Source organism: Vicia villosa, unplaced genomic scaffold (assembly GCF_029867415.1).
Source record: "Vicia villosa cultivar HV-30 ecotype Madison, WI unplaced genomic scaffold, Vvil1.0 ctg.004358F_1_1, whole genome shotgun sequence".
Taxonomy (NCBI): Eukaryota; Viridiplantae; Streptophyta; class Magnoliopsida; order Fabales; family Fabaceae; genus Vicia; species Vicia villosa.
Genome location: NW_026706421.1, coordinates 36004 through 47504, shown reverse-complemented (window position 1 = coordinate 47504; position 11501 = coordinate 36004).

Below are 11501 nucleotides of genomic sequence, written 5' to 3'. Positions count from 1 at the left end.
ACTTAAACTTCAATTAGTCTATTGAAATATCAAATCTTTTCTAAGTCTATTATTTCATTTTCTAATTGAAGTTTAAAGGTTTTTTTGTTTGTAATAATTCAAAATATTGATTTTATTTGATCAAAAATATATTTAATACTTCAATTAATTTTTTTTTGAGTGAAGACCCATTTTGGTCCCTCACAAAAACTACAGAACCCAAATTAGTCCTCCACAAAAAATAGGACCCGATTTAATCCCTTACAAAATATAACTGGGTCATATTAGTCCTTCTGGGGATATTTTTTTCAAACCGGTTTTTTCTTCTACTTTTAAACCGTGACTGGACCGCCAAGTCGTATTTTACTTTTCATTTTTTAAATACTAAATTGATTTTTATTTTTAATTTCGATTTTATTTTTAAACAATTCAGATTTTAAAATATAAAAAAAAGATAAGATTTGTTCTGAGAAGAAATCGAACTCAAGACATTTAGGTCACATCCTATGCCTTTACCACTATATCAACATACATTGATGACAAATAATTGACATGATTTATAGTAATATTAAACAATTCTGAATTTAAAACAAAAAATATAAATTTTGATACCTACGGGGTATCAAACCCAAGTCCCTTCAAATTAAATGGTAGTCACTTTATTGTAAATATGAAAAGTAATCTAAGAGGGGTTGCATGAATTAGATTAATTGATATTAGTGAATTTTTCTCAATAATGAATGTTAACAATGTTTTGATTTTTTTGAAACTATTATAACAATTTCGAAAAAATTAGAACAATATTGCTAACATTCATAATCGAGAAAAATTCACTAATACCGATTAATCTAACTGATTCACCCGCTCTTAAATCACTTTTCATATTTACAGTGAAGTGACTATCATTAAATTTGAAGGGACTTGAGTTTGAGACCTCATGGGTACAAATTTTATATTTTATATTTTAAATTTAGAATTGTTTAATATTACTATAAATCATGCGAATTATTTGTCACAAGTGTACGTTGGCATAGTGGTAAAGGCATAGGATGTGACCTAAATGTCTTAAGTTCGATTCCTTTTTAGAACAAATCTTATCTTTTTTTGTATTTTAAAATCTGAATTGTTTAAAAATAAAATCGAAATTAAAAATAAAAATCAATTTAGTATTTAAAAAATGAAAAATGAAAAATAAAATACGACTTGGCGGTCCAGTCACGGTTTAAAAGTAGAAGAAAAAACCGGTTTGAAAAAAATATCCTCAGAAGGACTAATATGACCCGGTTATATTTTGTAAGGGATTAAATCGGGTCCTATTTTTTGTGGAGGATTAATTTGGGTTCTGTAGTTTTTGTGAGGGACCAAAATGGGTCTTCACTCTTTTTTTTTTTACTATTAATAAAGATGTTCGATATATTTGATATTATTAACTAAAATAAATGATGTTAATTGAAATTTATGACCATATGATTATTTAGTAAGTAATTTTTAAATTAAATAATAATATTATTGTTATAATTAAAGGTGGAAGAAATAATAAGATTTATATTATTTTATGTAAGGAATTATTATAATATTATTTCGAAATATAATATAATAGGAATTTTGAAATATTACTCATAAATTAATAATATAGGAACCTTTATACTCAATATAATAATAATGTTTATTTTTTGTTTAAAACATTAATGTTAGTTATAAATGCAATTAATTTCAATGTCCCATTTTTCTGTGCATTTAAAATATTTATGGAATTATTATGTTAATTTAAATCATTTTTCTGTACATTTAAAATAATTGAAGTTTAAAGATCTTTTTTATAATAACTCAATATATAATATTTATAGGATCAATAATATATAATTTAAAATATTCTTACTATTAACATATTAACATACTACTATAATTTTAATACATAATTTATAATATCTTTACTATAACATATTATCCTATTTTTTGTGATCATTGGGTATATTTAAATTTGATTTTCTCTGCATTTTTTTTTATGTTTTAAATTTTCTTCTATATTTGTTTGTCATGTTTTTTTTATTTTATTTTTTGATATTAGGGAGGGCCAAGGCCCAAGAAGAAAAACTACAAGGAAATAATTCTAGGACTAGCTAAACAACTACTATCCTTCTCCATTTCAGGTAACAGCCAAGGAGGGGGATGTCTATAAAAAATAGTATCACCTCTCAATTTCTTTCCCTCGCGAGCAAGCAAGTTTGCACAGTTATTAGCCTCTCTATAAACATGCTTAATTTCCACCTCTTCAAAAAGAGAGAGACTTCTAACAATATTAGACACTAAACTCTCCACCATCTTGTTCTTGTTTCGCTTCTGCATCTTAATGCAACCAACAACTCTTGTAGCATCAGATTCTATCTCCACTTTTAGATAACCGAGATCAAACACCAACTTGATGCCTAGATAAACACTCCAAAGTTCAGCCATTAACGGGCTGCAAGAACCAATGCAGTTGGAAAATCCGCCAATCCACTTACCATGGCTATCCCTGATAATACCACCACTTCCAGCTAAACCATTATGGTCCTGGGCACCATCTATATTCACTTTCACAAAATCATGTTTTGGAGTACACCAATGAACAAGCTTAACAGTATGATATCTCTCCATGATCATATTTTTATTGACCATAGCCTTCTTGTATTGACTAACTGCTGTCGCACAAACTAGCCTATTAAATGTGGTATCATGCTTTTCCTTGTTCCTCCATTGCCAAAGCGTGTGACATGCAATAGCCCAAATATTTCCCCAATCGTTGCTACCATGAATATCACTAAGGATATTCATCCTTATCCAATCGTGCCAGCCTGCAATAAAGAAGTTAGATTTAAGAGAACTAGGAACTATACAGTTCCAAACACCTTTCACTGTGTTACAATCTCGCAGAACATGAAGAGAAGTCTCCTGCGCTGCCCCACATAAGAAAAAACCATCCAATCCGAAGCCTGACATACTTATACGATTCTGCGTGAGCAAACGATCGTGTTGGAGGATCCACACAAAAGTTCTAACTCTCTCAGGGGCATTCAGCTTCCAAATTCTATTCCATATCTTACTATCATCAATTTCATCATTCTGATCCAGGTACTTGTAGAGCTGATTAATAGCGACATTGCCTTCTTCATCAGTGGTGAAGACAAGCTTATCACTCCCATTATCACTCGAGGGAGGAGCAATGGCCGCAATCTTCAGCTTTAAGTCAGTTGGAATCCAATTGAGAAGGTTCCAATTCCATCCACCCGCTTCGTTAACTAAATCAGCCACTCTCAGATTACTCACACCTTCAGGAATATTGAGATTCAGATCTGCCACTCGAATGCCTCTCTCAATCCAGATATTCTCCCAAGGATTGGTATCAACTCCATTGCCAATCCTCCACACACTCAGCTTAGCCAGCCCTTGCGATGCTTTCACTATATCTTTCCATAAACAAGAGTCGGACGCCTTCGCTTGGAGATTGTCGACGTTAAGCACCACATTATATTTCTTATGCAAGATTTGACACCACAAGTCATCATCACCATTTAAAATTTTGCACCCCAGCTTCATCATACAAGCAGTATTCATGCGCCTAAGATCTCTCAAACCAAGCCCTCCATCACATTTAGCTTTTGTAACATTATCCCAGCTTACCGCGTGATATTTCCTATTCGAATCAGAGTCACCCCAAATAAAGCTTCTTTGGATTTTCTGAATTTCATATATGCAAGCTTTCGGAATAAGATTTGTCATCATAGGGTATGTAGGAATAGCTTCAATAACACTCTTGGCAAGAGTTACTCGACCAGCAAAGGAGAGATTACGAGCTTTCCAACCTGACAGTTTGTTAGCCACCTGATCAACAACGTATTGGTAGTCCTGTTTTCTATTAGCTTTCCCTTTGAGAGGAATACCAAGATACTTGTCGAAGCTCTGCGTTTCTCTAAATCCAGAAATATGAATTAGATGGTTTCTAATGCGGCGAGGGACATTATCACTGAAAAGAATACTAGATTTCTCAGCGCTAATTTCCTGGCCCGACATTAAGCAGAAGGTCTCAAGAGTAGCCTTCACACAATTCAGTTGCGCTTCATTTGCTTCCTCAAAAATCAACAAATCGTCCGCAAACATCAAATGCGAAATAGAAACTCTATTTCTACCAAGTTGAAATGGTTTCCAATGCTTCTCATTAATCTCATGCTCTATCAATTGAGATAACTTGTCCATACAAAGAACAAACAGATAAGGTGACATAGGATCACCTTGTCGAATTCCTCGTTGTGGTCTGAAAAAATCATTCTTGTTACCGTTCCAATTAATATTCGTCTCCACACTAGTCACACCATGCATGATAACATTAGCAATGTTATTTGGAAGTTCTATCTCCTCCAAAATCCTCCATATAAACTCCCAACTTAATTTGTCATAAGAAAAATACCCTTTCTTGCCTTTCTTCTTTTGCATAGAATGCATTATCTCTTTGGCAATGATGATGTTCTCGTGGATGGATCTCCCGGGAACAAAACCGGTTTGCAACGGGGAGATAAGATGAGACATAAGCGGTCTAAGCCTTGCAACGATCACCTTACTAATAATCTTATAATTGGTATTACAAAGAGAAATAGGTCTGAACTGAACCACACTCGTAGGGTGATCCACTTTCGGAATGAGACAAATATCGGTTTTATTAAAGTCAGACATGCTACTAGGATTCTTCCAAATATCTTTCACAAACTGAATTAGCTCCGCTCCCACTGTGTTCCATGCTTTCTGGTAGAATCCGGCTGGAAACCCATCTGGCCCTGGGGCTTTCCAAGGCTTCATGGAGAAAAGAGCTGTTTTAACTTCATCTTCACTAATATCCGCACTTAGCATATCCATGTCCGTATGGCCCAGGCGAGGAAAACTGATAACAGATTGGCTCTAATTGCACAAGCCTTGAGATCTAGTAAAAAGCTTCTTATAAAACTTAGTGACATGTTGTTTCAAAATATCATGTTCACTAATCCACGTTCCATCCTCATCCTTGAGAGTGATAATTTTGTTCTTCCTCCTCCTAGCCAATGTTTTCATATGATAATACTTTGTATTACGGTCGCCATCTGCCAACCACATCGTTCGTGAACGTTAAAACCACATCATTTCCTCTTTATTCAGAGTGTCACTAAGCTCCTTCTGCAGCTGCTTTTCAAGCTTCCTCATACCCCCATAATTATCTCTCATTTGCAGCTTTCTTTGAACTCCATCTAACCTTCTTAAAACTAGCCTCTTCATTCTTCTGATTTGATCAAAAGATTCAAATTTCCACTTATCAATACCAATCACAATACTATTAAGATTGTACATCAGAGACTGCTCCTTCTTCCACACTTCTTTCAGCATCCTTTCGTACGTATCATGCATGAGCCATGCAGACTCAAATCTGAACGAACGCTTCTGGTACACACGGTGCTCCTCTTGCAGATTTATGAGAATAGGGTGATGATCGGAGAACTCCACCCTCACCAACACTTGCATGTAAGCATTAGGAAATAGAAACTTCCACTCGTCATTGCTCAAGGCTCTATCAAGTTTTTCGTAGATTCGTTGCCCCCCATGGAATATTGGACCTCTCCAAGTAAATTTTGGCCCTCGCGTATCAAGGTTGCTGATATTGCATGCTTCAATTCTATCCCTCATTCTATGGCAACGTTGAATAGAAGCAGGTAATCCACCCTTTTTTTCATTTACATTATCAATGTCATTAAAATCACCGGCAACCATCCATCCTCCTGTAACATTTTGCGCAATGTTTTTCAAACTATCCCATAATAACTGCTTACAGTTATCGTTAGGGCTCGCGTAGACAGCCGTTAACCACCATTCATCCACGTATTCCATGCAAACTTTGGCGTGAATAAATTGGCTATTAATGTTATGCACATGCAGCTGAACATTTTTAGAATTCCATGCTAACACAATTCCACCAGCAAATCCTCTATTATCAGAGCTCTCCATCATGTCAAAACCAAGTTTCATCATCGTCTTCTTAAGTTTTAGCGGATCACATCTAGTCTCCATGATCACCAAAATGCTAGGATTATACGTATCAAGATATTGTTTGCAATATCTGAAAAAAGCTTTATTAGCTGCTCCTCTACAGTTCCAACACATGATTCTTTTATTTGGACACATCATAAAGACATAATGTACAGAATGGGGCCTCCAACAATCAAGGAGTTTCCTTCACAACTTCGACAGTCTCTTCCACTAAAGCGGAAGCACTTGCTACACTATCTTCTAAATGCTCTTCAGCCTGTTTCATCAGTTGAGTTTCTCTCATTGGGTATGAAAAACTAATGAGTCTGGTTCCTTCTAAATCAGGTGGTTCATCTACCTCAATATCTCCTTCCTTCGCACCAAGGTCCTCCATCTCTACTAGGTTGTGAGCAATGGTATACTTCTTCTTTAATGCATCATTCTCAGCTTCACCTGTTTCATTTGTGTTCCTCCTTACTAAACTAAAGAGATCATATGTCTCTGTCTCTTTTATATCCCCTGGTTTGAATCTAACAAACATTTCCTCCACACCTGATCTACTGATTCCTCCTATTTTCTCCTTTAATTGTATACCTCCACGTGTCGCCAAAGAAAGTTTCTTATTTTTAATTCTTGGTTTGTTCTTCTTAGTACCTAGCCTTTGACCAATCGCAATTGTTTCTGACTCCTGGGCCCCAGCATTAATCTCCAAACTCATGAGGGAATCAAGTATATTCTCTTTATTTTTTTTCTTCGTGCTCTCCACGTTAGCACCATCATTATTCTTATTTATTCTGTCTATATTTGGAACTTTGGCCATAACTGGGTATTCATGCACCATCATTGTGGTCCCATCATTTTCCATACTGAGATTATTCTTGTCATGATTAGTAATAAAATCAGCATTATCTTCATTATCCTCATTATCCAAAATTAGAAAACGGGATCCCCCAGCATTAAACTTCCCATTAAAGTTCGTCGGTGTCGTGTTTTTCCGGCCATCCGCCGGTTTCTTCCCTTTTCTTTGTTTCTGAACAATTTTCCAAGGGCCATTCTCCACCTCATACTCTCTATGACCGCCTCCATCTCCTGTAGTTTCCTTCCCTCCATGCCTCTCTCCATTACTACTTTCTCCTGACAAATTCTTCCCTTTGCTATTGAACGAGCAGCTTTCTTTGTAATGACCGTACCGACCACAAACAAGACAAAGTAAGTGGAGGCCTTCATATTCAATCTTGTAGCAGCTTCCTTGGATCCTCAACATAGCAAGGAGCAGTTTGTCCAGGTTCACCGTAACACCGATACGCGCATACTTGCCCCTCTCCTGCTTCGTTGTTGTCTTATCAACCTTCACCGTCCTACCAATAAGATTACCAAAACATGTTAATGCCCTAGCATCATAGTACTCTATTGGTAGTCCGGCAATTCTAACCCACACCGCCACTTCGTTAATGGATTCAATTTCCGGTTGGAAGTTCGGCCTCCATTCTTTAACCGTCAGATAGTGATCGTAAATGAACCACGGCCCATTAAGCATTGCCGCCTTCTTATCATCTTCATGCGAGAACGCCACAAGAAAGTAGTCATTGCTCAGATCAATGGTACTAATGATACCTTTACGTACCCACATCTGGTTTAGTCTGTTCTCGAGAGCCTTATATCCAATTTTCTTCCCTAACAGTTTGACTATCACACCTCTCTTCCATGGTCTTTGAATTCTCTTCTCCTCCTTCTCCTCCTTCTCCGAGAAAATAAAGTTAGGGCATTCATATCCACCTATCAGTTCCTCCTCCACCCTGATGTCCCCATACTCCTCCTCATTAACTCCCTTGCCTACCTGCTCCATCTCAGATTCATCCTCCATAACGTCTCCACTTTTCCCTGCCATGATATCTCTGAAGGAGATACCTTTTTCAACCAGGTGGCCCACCCCTTCTTTGACTTTTTTGGTGCTTCGTTCATGAAGATCCAGTTCAGCCGTACTCTTTTTCAGACTTACCGGAATAGTATTGCCTGTTGCCGTTACAGGAGAACTCACAAACCCTAGCAAAGGGTTGGAGTCCATCACACTCATAAAAATCCATGTTTTTTTATGTAATTAAGAATGCAATATTGAATATTATTATGTAAAATTTAATAAATATAAATATAATTTTTTGTCATGTTTTTTTCTATAATTATGAATAAAATTAAGAATGCAACATTAAATATTATTATATAAAATTTAATAAATACAACATTACATTAATTTTTTTTAGATCATTCTCTTTTAGGTAAATTACACTCATCTCCCTTAAAATTTATTAAAATGAAACTAACACCCCCTCTAATTTTAAACTAGATACTAACCTTGTAACACCCCAAATCTACCCAACGAATATTTAATAAAATCAGAGTGCGGAAATTCAACATACAATTGGGATGTCACATTCAACGTAAAACAACAAACAACTTAATCACATATATCATAGATACATAGCACATAACTCGGATGAACCGATAAAACCTGTTTACTCTTTTAAAAAATAAAAACAACTTTTATTAATAATAATAATAATATCAATTATTCAACTTCACTTTGCATAATATTTTTATTAAACTAAAACAACTTCACCAACATCATATTACTTCATAAATTCCACTTAAAAGTTAACAACTTATAGTTATAACAACAATTAAAAGACAATCGTTCATCCCCCCGAGTGCTACGTATCAGAGCAAGACCCAACTCGAACTAACAGCAACTAAAGACTTCATAAAATCACTTCAAAACTTCCACCGCTATCTTGAGTACCTGTCCGTTTCCCACGGTAAGGGAAACATCATTCAGAAGGGGTGAGATATCCAACAATATAAACAAGTGTATGATAAATAATATATTAGGATTAAATCATACAAAGTTATCACTTCACAGTCATAAAACTCTAAATCACTTCACATCGCAAAAATCAACTCATGTCACTTCAAATGAGACACAACTGTGCATATGCATGTGGTACCCAGGGCTTCAGCCCCCATCGCCAATTGCCAGTTAAACAGAGGCATCAAGTCATAAGCCTTCGTCGCTAATTTGCCAATCCAGGCCGTCGCCAAAATATGCAATGTATGCAACTCGATAATGCACATCACACAACATACAACATAAACAACAAATCCTCGTCGCCAGGCATAAGCCTATATCACCAATTCATTTACCAATAATTAGTGGTAAATATCGTCACTGAAACATCCTGCAACTTCGCATAAAACAACAAAATATAGCAACATACACATCACTGATAAATCCCAAAGAAAATAGCAGCCCATCGTATTCAACATAATGCACGAAACAACTAATATACAACAACGTCATAATAATTTCATACTCATTCAACACTCTAACAAAATATTTTTATTAACTTATTCTATTCTCTTAACTCGCGAAAATTTTTAATAATTAATAATTATAACTCGACAGAGTTTCCAAGAACTCTAAATAATTCTATAATAATCTCTACAACTCTAAAGTGCCAAAAAAAAATACTCTACTGACAACATCTAGCAATTTTCTGCAACTAATTCCTCAATAATAATAATTATAAACCCTAGGTTAATTTTCCACCACTATTGATTGAACTTTTATAACCTTATTCACTGACGTCAATCAATTTCAAAATTCAACAATACAATCACAACACACGAAACAGAGGCAATCATACAGCCATAACCCCCACATATCATTCATCATAATCCTGTTTATAGAGCTAGAACCCCACCCTTACCTTGGATATGATATTTCTCTACTCTCCCGGTTGCCATAGCTTATGACGCCGCTTCCATCTTTTCTCCGAAAATCTTTTCTAACAACGTACAGAGACGCAACAAAAACCTGTTCGGAAATCGCTTTGTCAGACGGACTTAAAATCATCAAAACGAAAATCGCTCCGGTCAGAAGTTACCTCTACGAGTCTGGAACGTTGTGTCCAAGAACCGCGACGATCCAACGGTTGGATTGGGAGAAACTTCCGTTTTACTAAGGTGTCTCACTGCAGAAACTTGCTGCGAAAATTGGACTTCCTCTAGCTTTTCTCTTCCGCCATGGCTCTCTTCTTCACCTCTACTCCAAACCCTATTCCTCTTTGTGTTATGATAGTTCTTCCTTCTTCCAATTCTAAATCCAACATAATTGGGCCTAAGTTACATACCCCCTCCTTACTTCACAACAACTCAAATTAAATCCAAAGTTATTTTTAAGCTCATTAATAAAATAACACTTCAACTTTATTTCACCAAATTAATCCGATTAATTACCATGCCAACTTAATAAAATAATTCCGACTTCGTCGATAAAATTCGAATTAAATACAAATAGTCCAATATTAATAATAATATTATTTCTTCAACGAAATCAACTTTATTAATTCTCCGACTAACCGAATAAAATCCAACTTTAACTTAATAATCCAAATACGCTTCCCAAAATAATACCGACAATTCCGATTGATCCTCGAACTTCGATTAAATCCAATGATTAAATTCTTAAATAATTTAATTAACTAATTAATTAAATTCGGGGCGTTACAACTCTCCCCCACTTGAATATTTTCGTCCTCGAAAATCTATCCGACACAACCATCCTCAACCTCGCTTATACTCGACTATACAACATCACAAAATACTCTTATCAACAAGATTCTCGTTATAGCATCCATCACTTTACTCACCATCAAGATAGCAAGATACGTCTAGACCATCCAACACAATTTTCGTCCACTATCAACAAGAGATTAAGGGTGATCAAGTCATTAATTTGTCAATAGACAGCCGACAACGATACTGAAGTATAAACCATCATTACCAACATTAATAGTGTTCTTTTCCCAATTGTACTCACCGACTCGCATTTCCGATCCTAACGCACAATTCAAAACTTCCCAACAACTTCTACAACTTTTTCCAAACTTTCAGCAAGAATCACCAAACTTCAAACACACTTATCTCTTTCAATACAGACCTCCCAAACACAAAATTATATTCCAAAATGAAGGTAATTTCATGTAGATTCCAGAACTTCAAGAATCGCTTAAATCCGATTTACGAGTATAAAGTTATCATCCTTGCAATGGGACTGGTCCAGAATTCCCGTATGCAGAATTTTCCAAAAATCAGCATCAGACACAAATATTAAAATGCACTTTTCTTCCTCCTCACAAATTTCCTGAAGACAAATCTTATATGCAAACTATAGGGAATTTCGTAGGCTTTTCAAAAAGTCCAGAATCGCTTCAATCAGAATCATGAGTAAAAAGTTATGCCCCTTTTACTGACAGCTGTCCCATAATTGCAAAAATCAGAATTTGAGGTTGATGGATATAAGTTCCATCTATCTCTCTTGCTTCCAAGATCTACCAACATCCTTTCTTCATTCAAGACGCTCCAACTTGTCAAACAACTAAAATCTTAAATCCATGTTACCTCGGAAAACAACACAACTTAAACAATACTTGCACTGTAGCCAA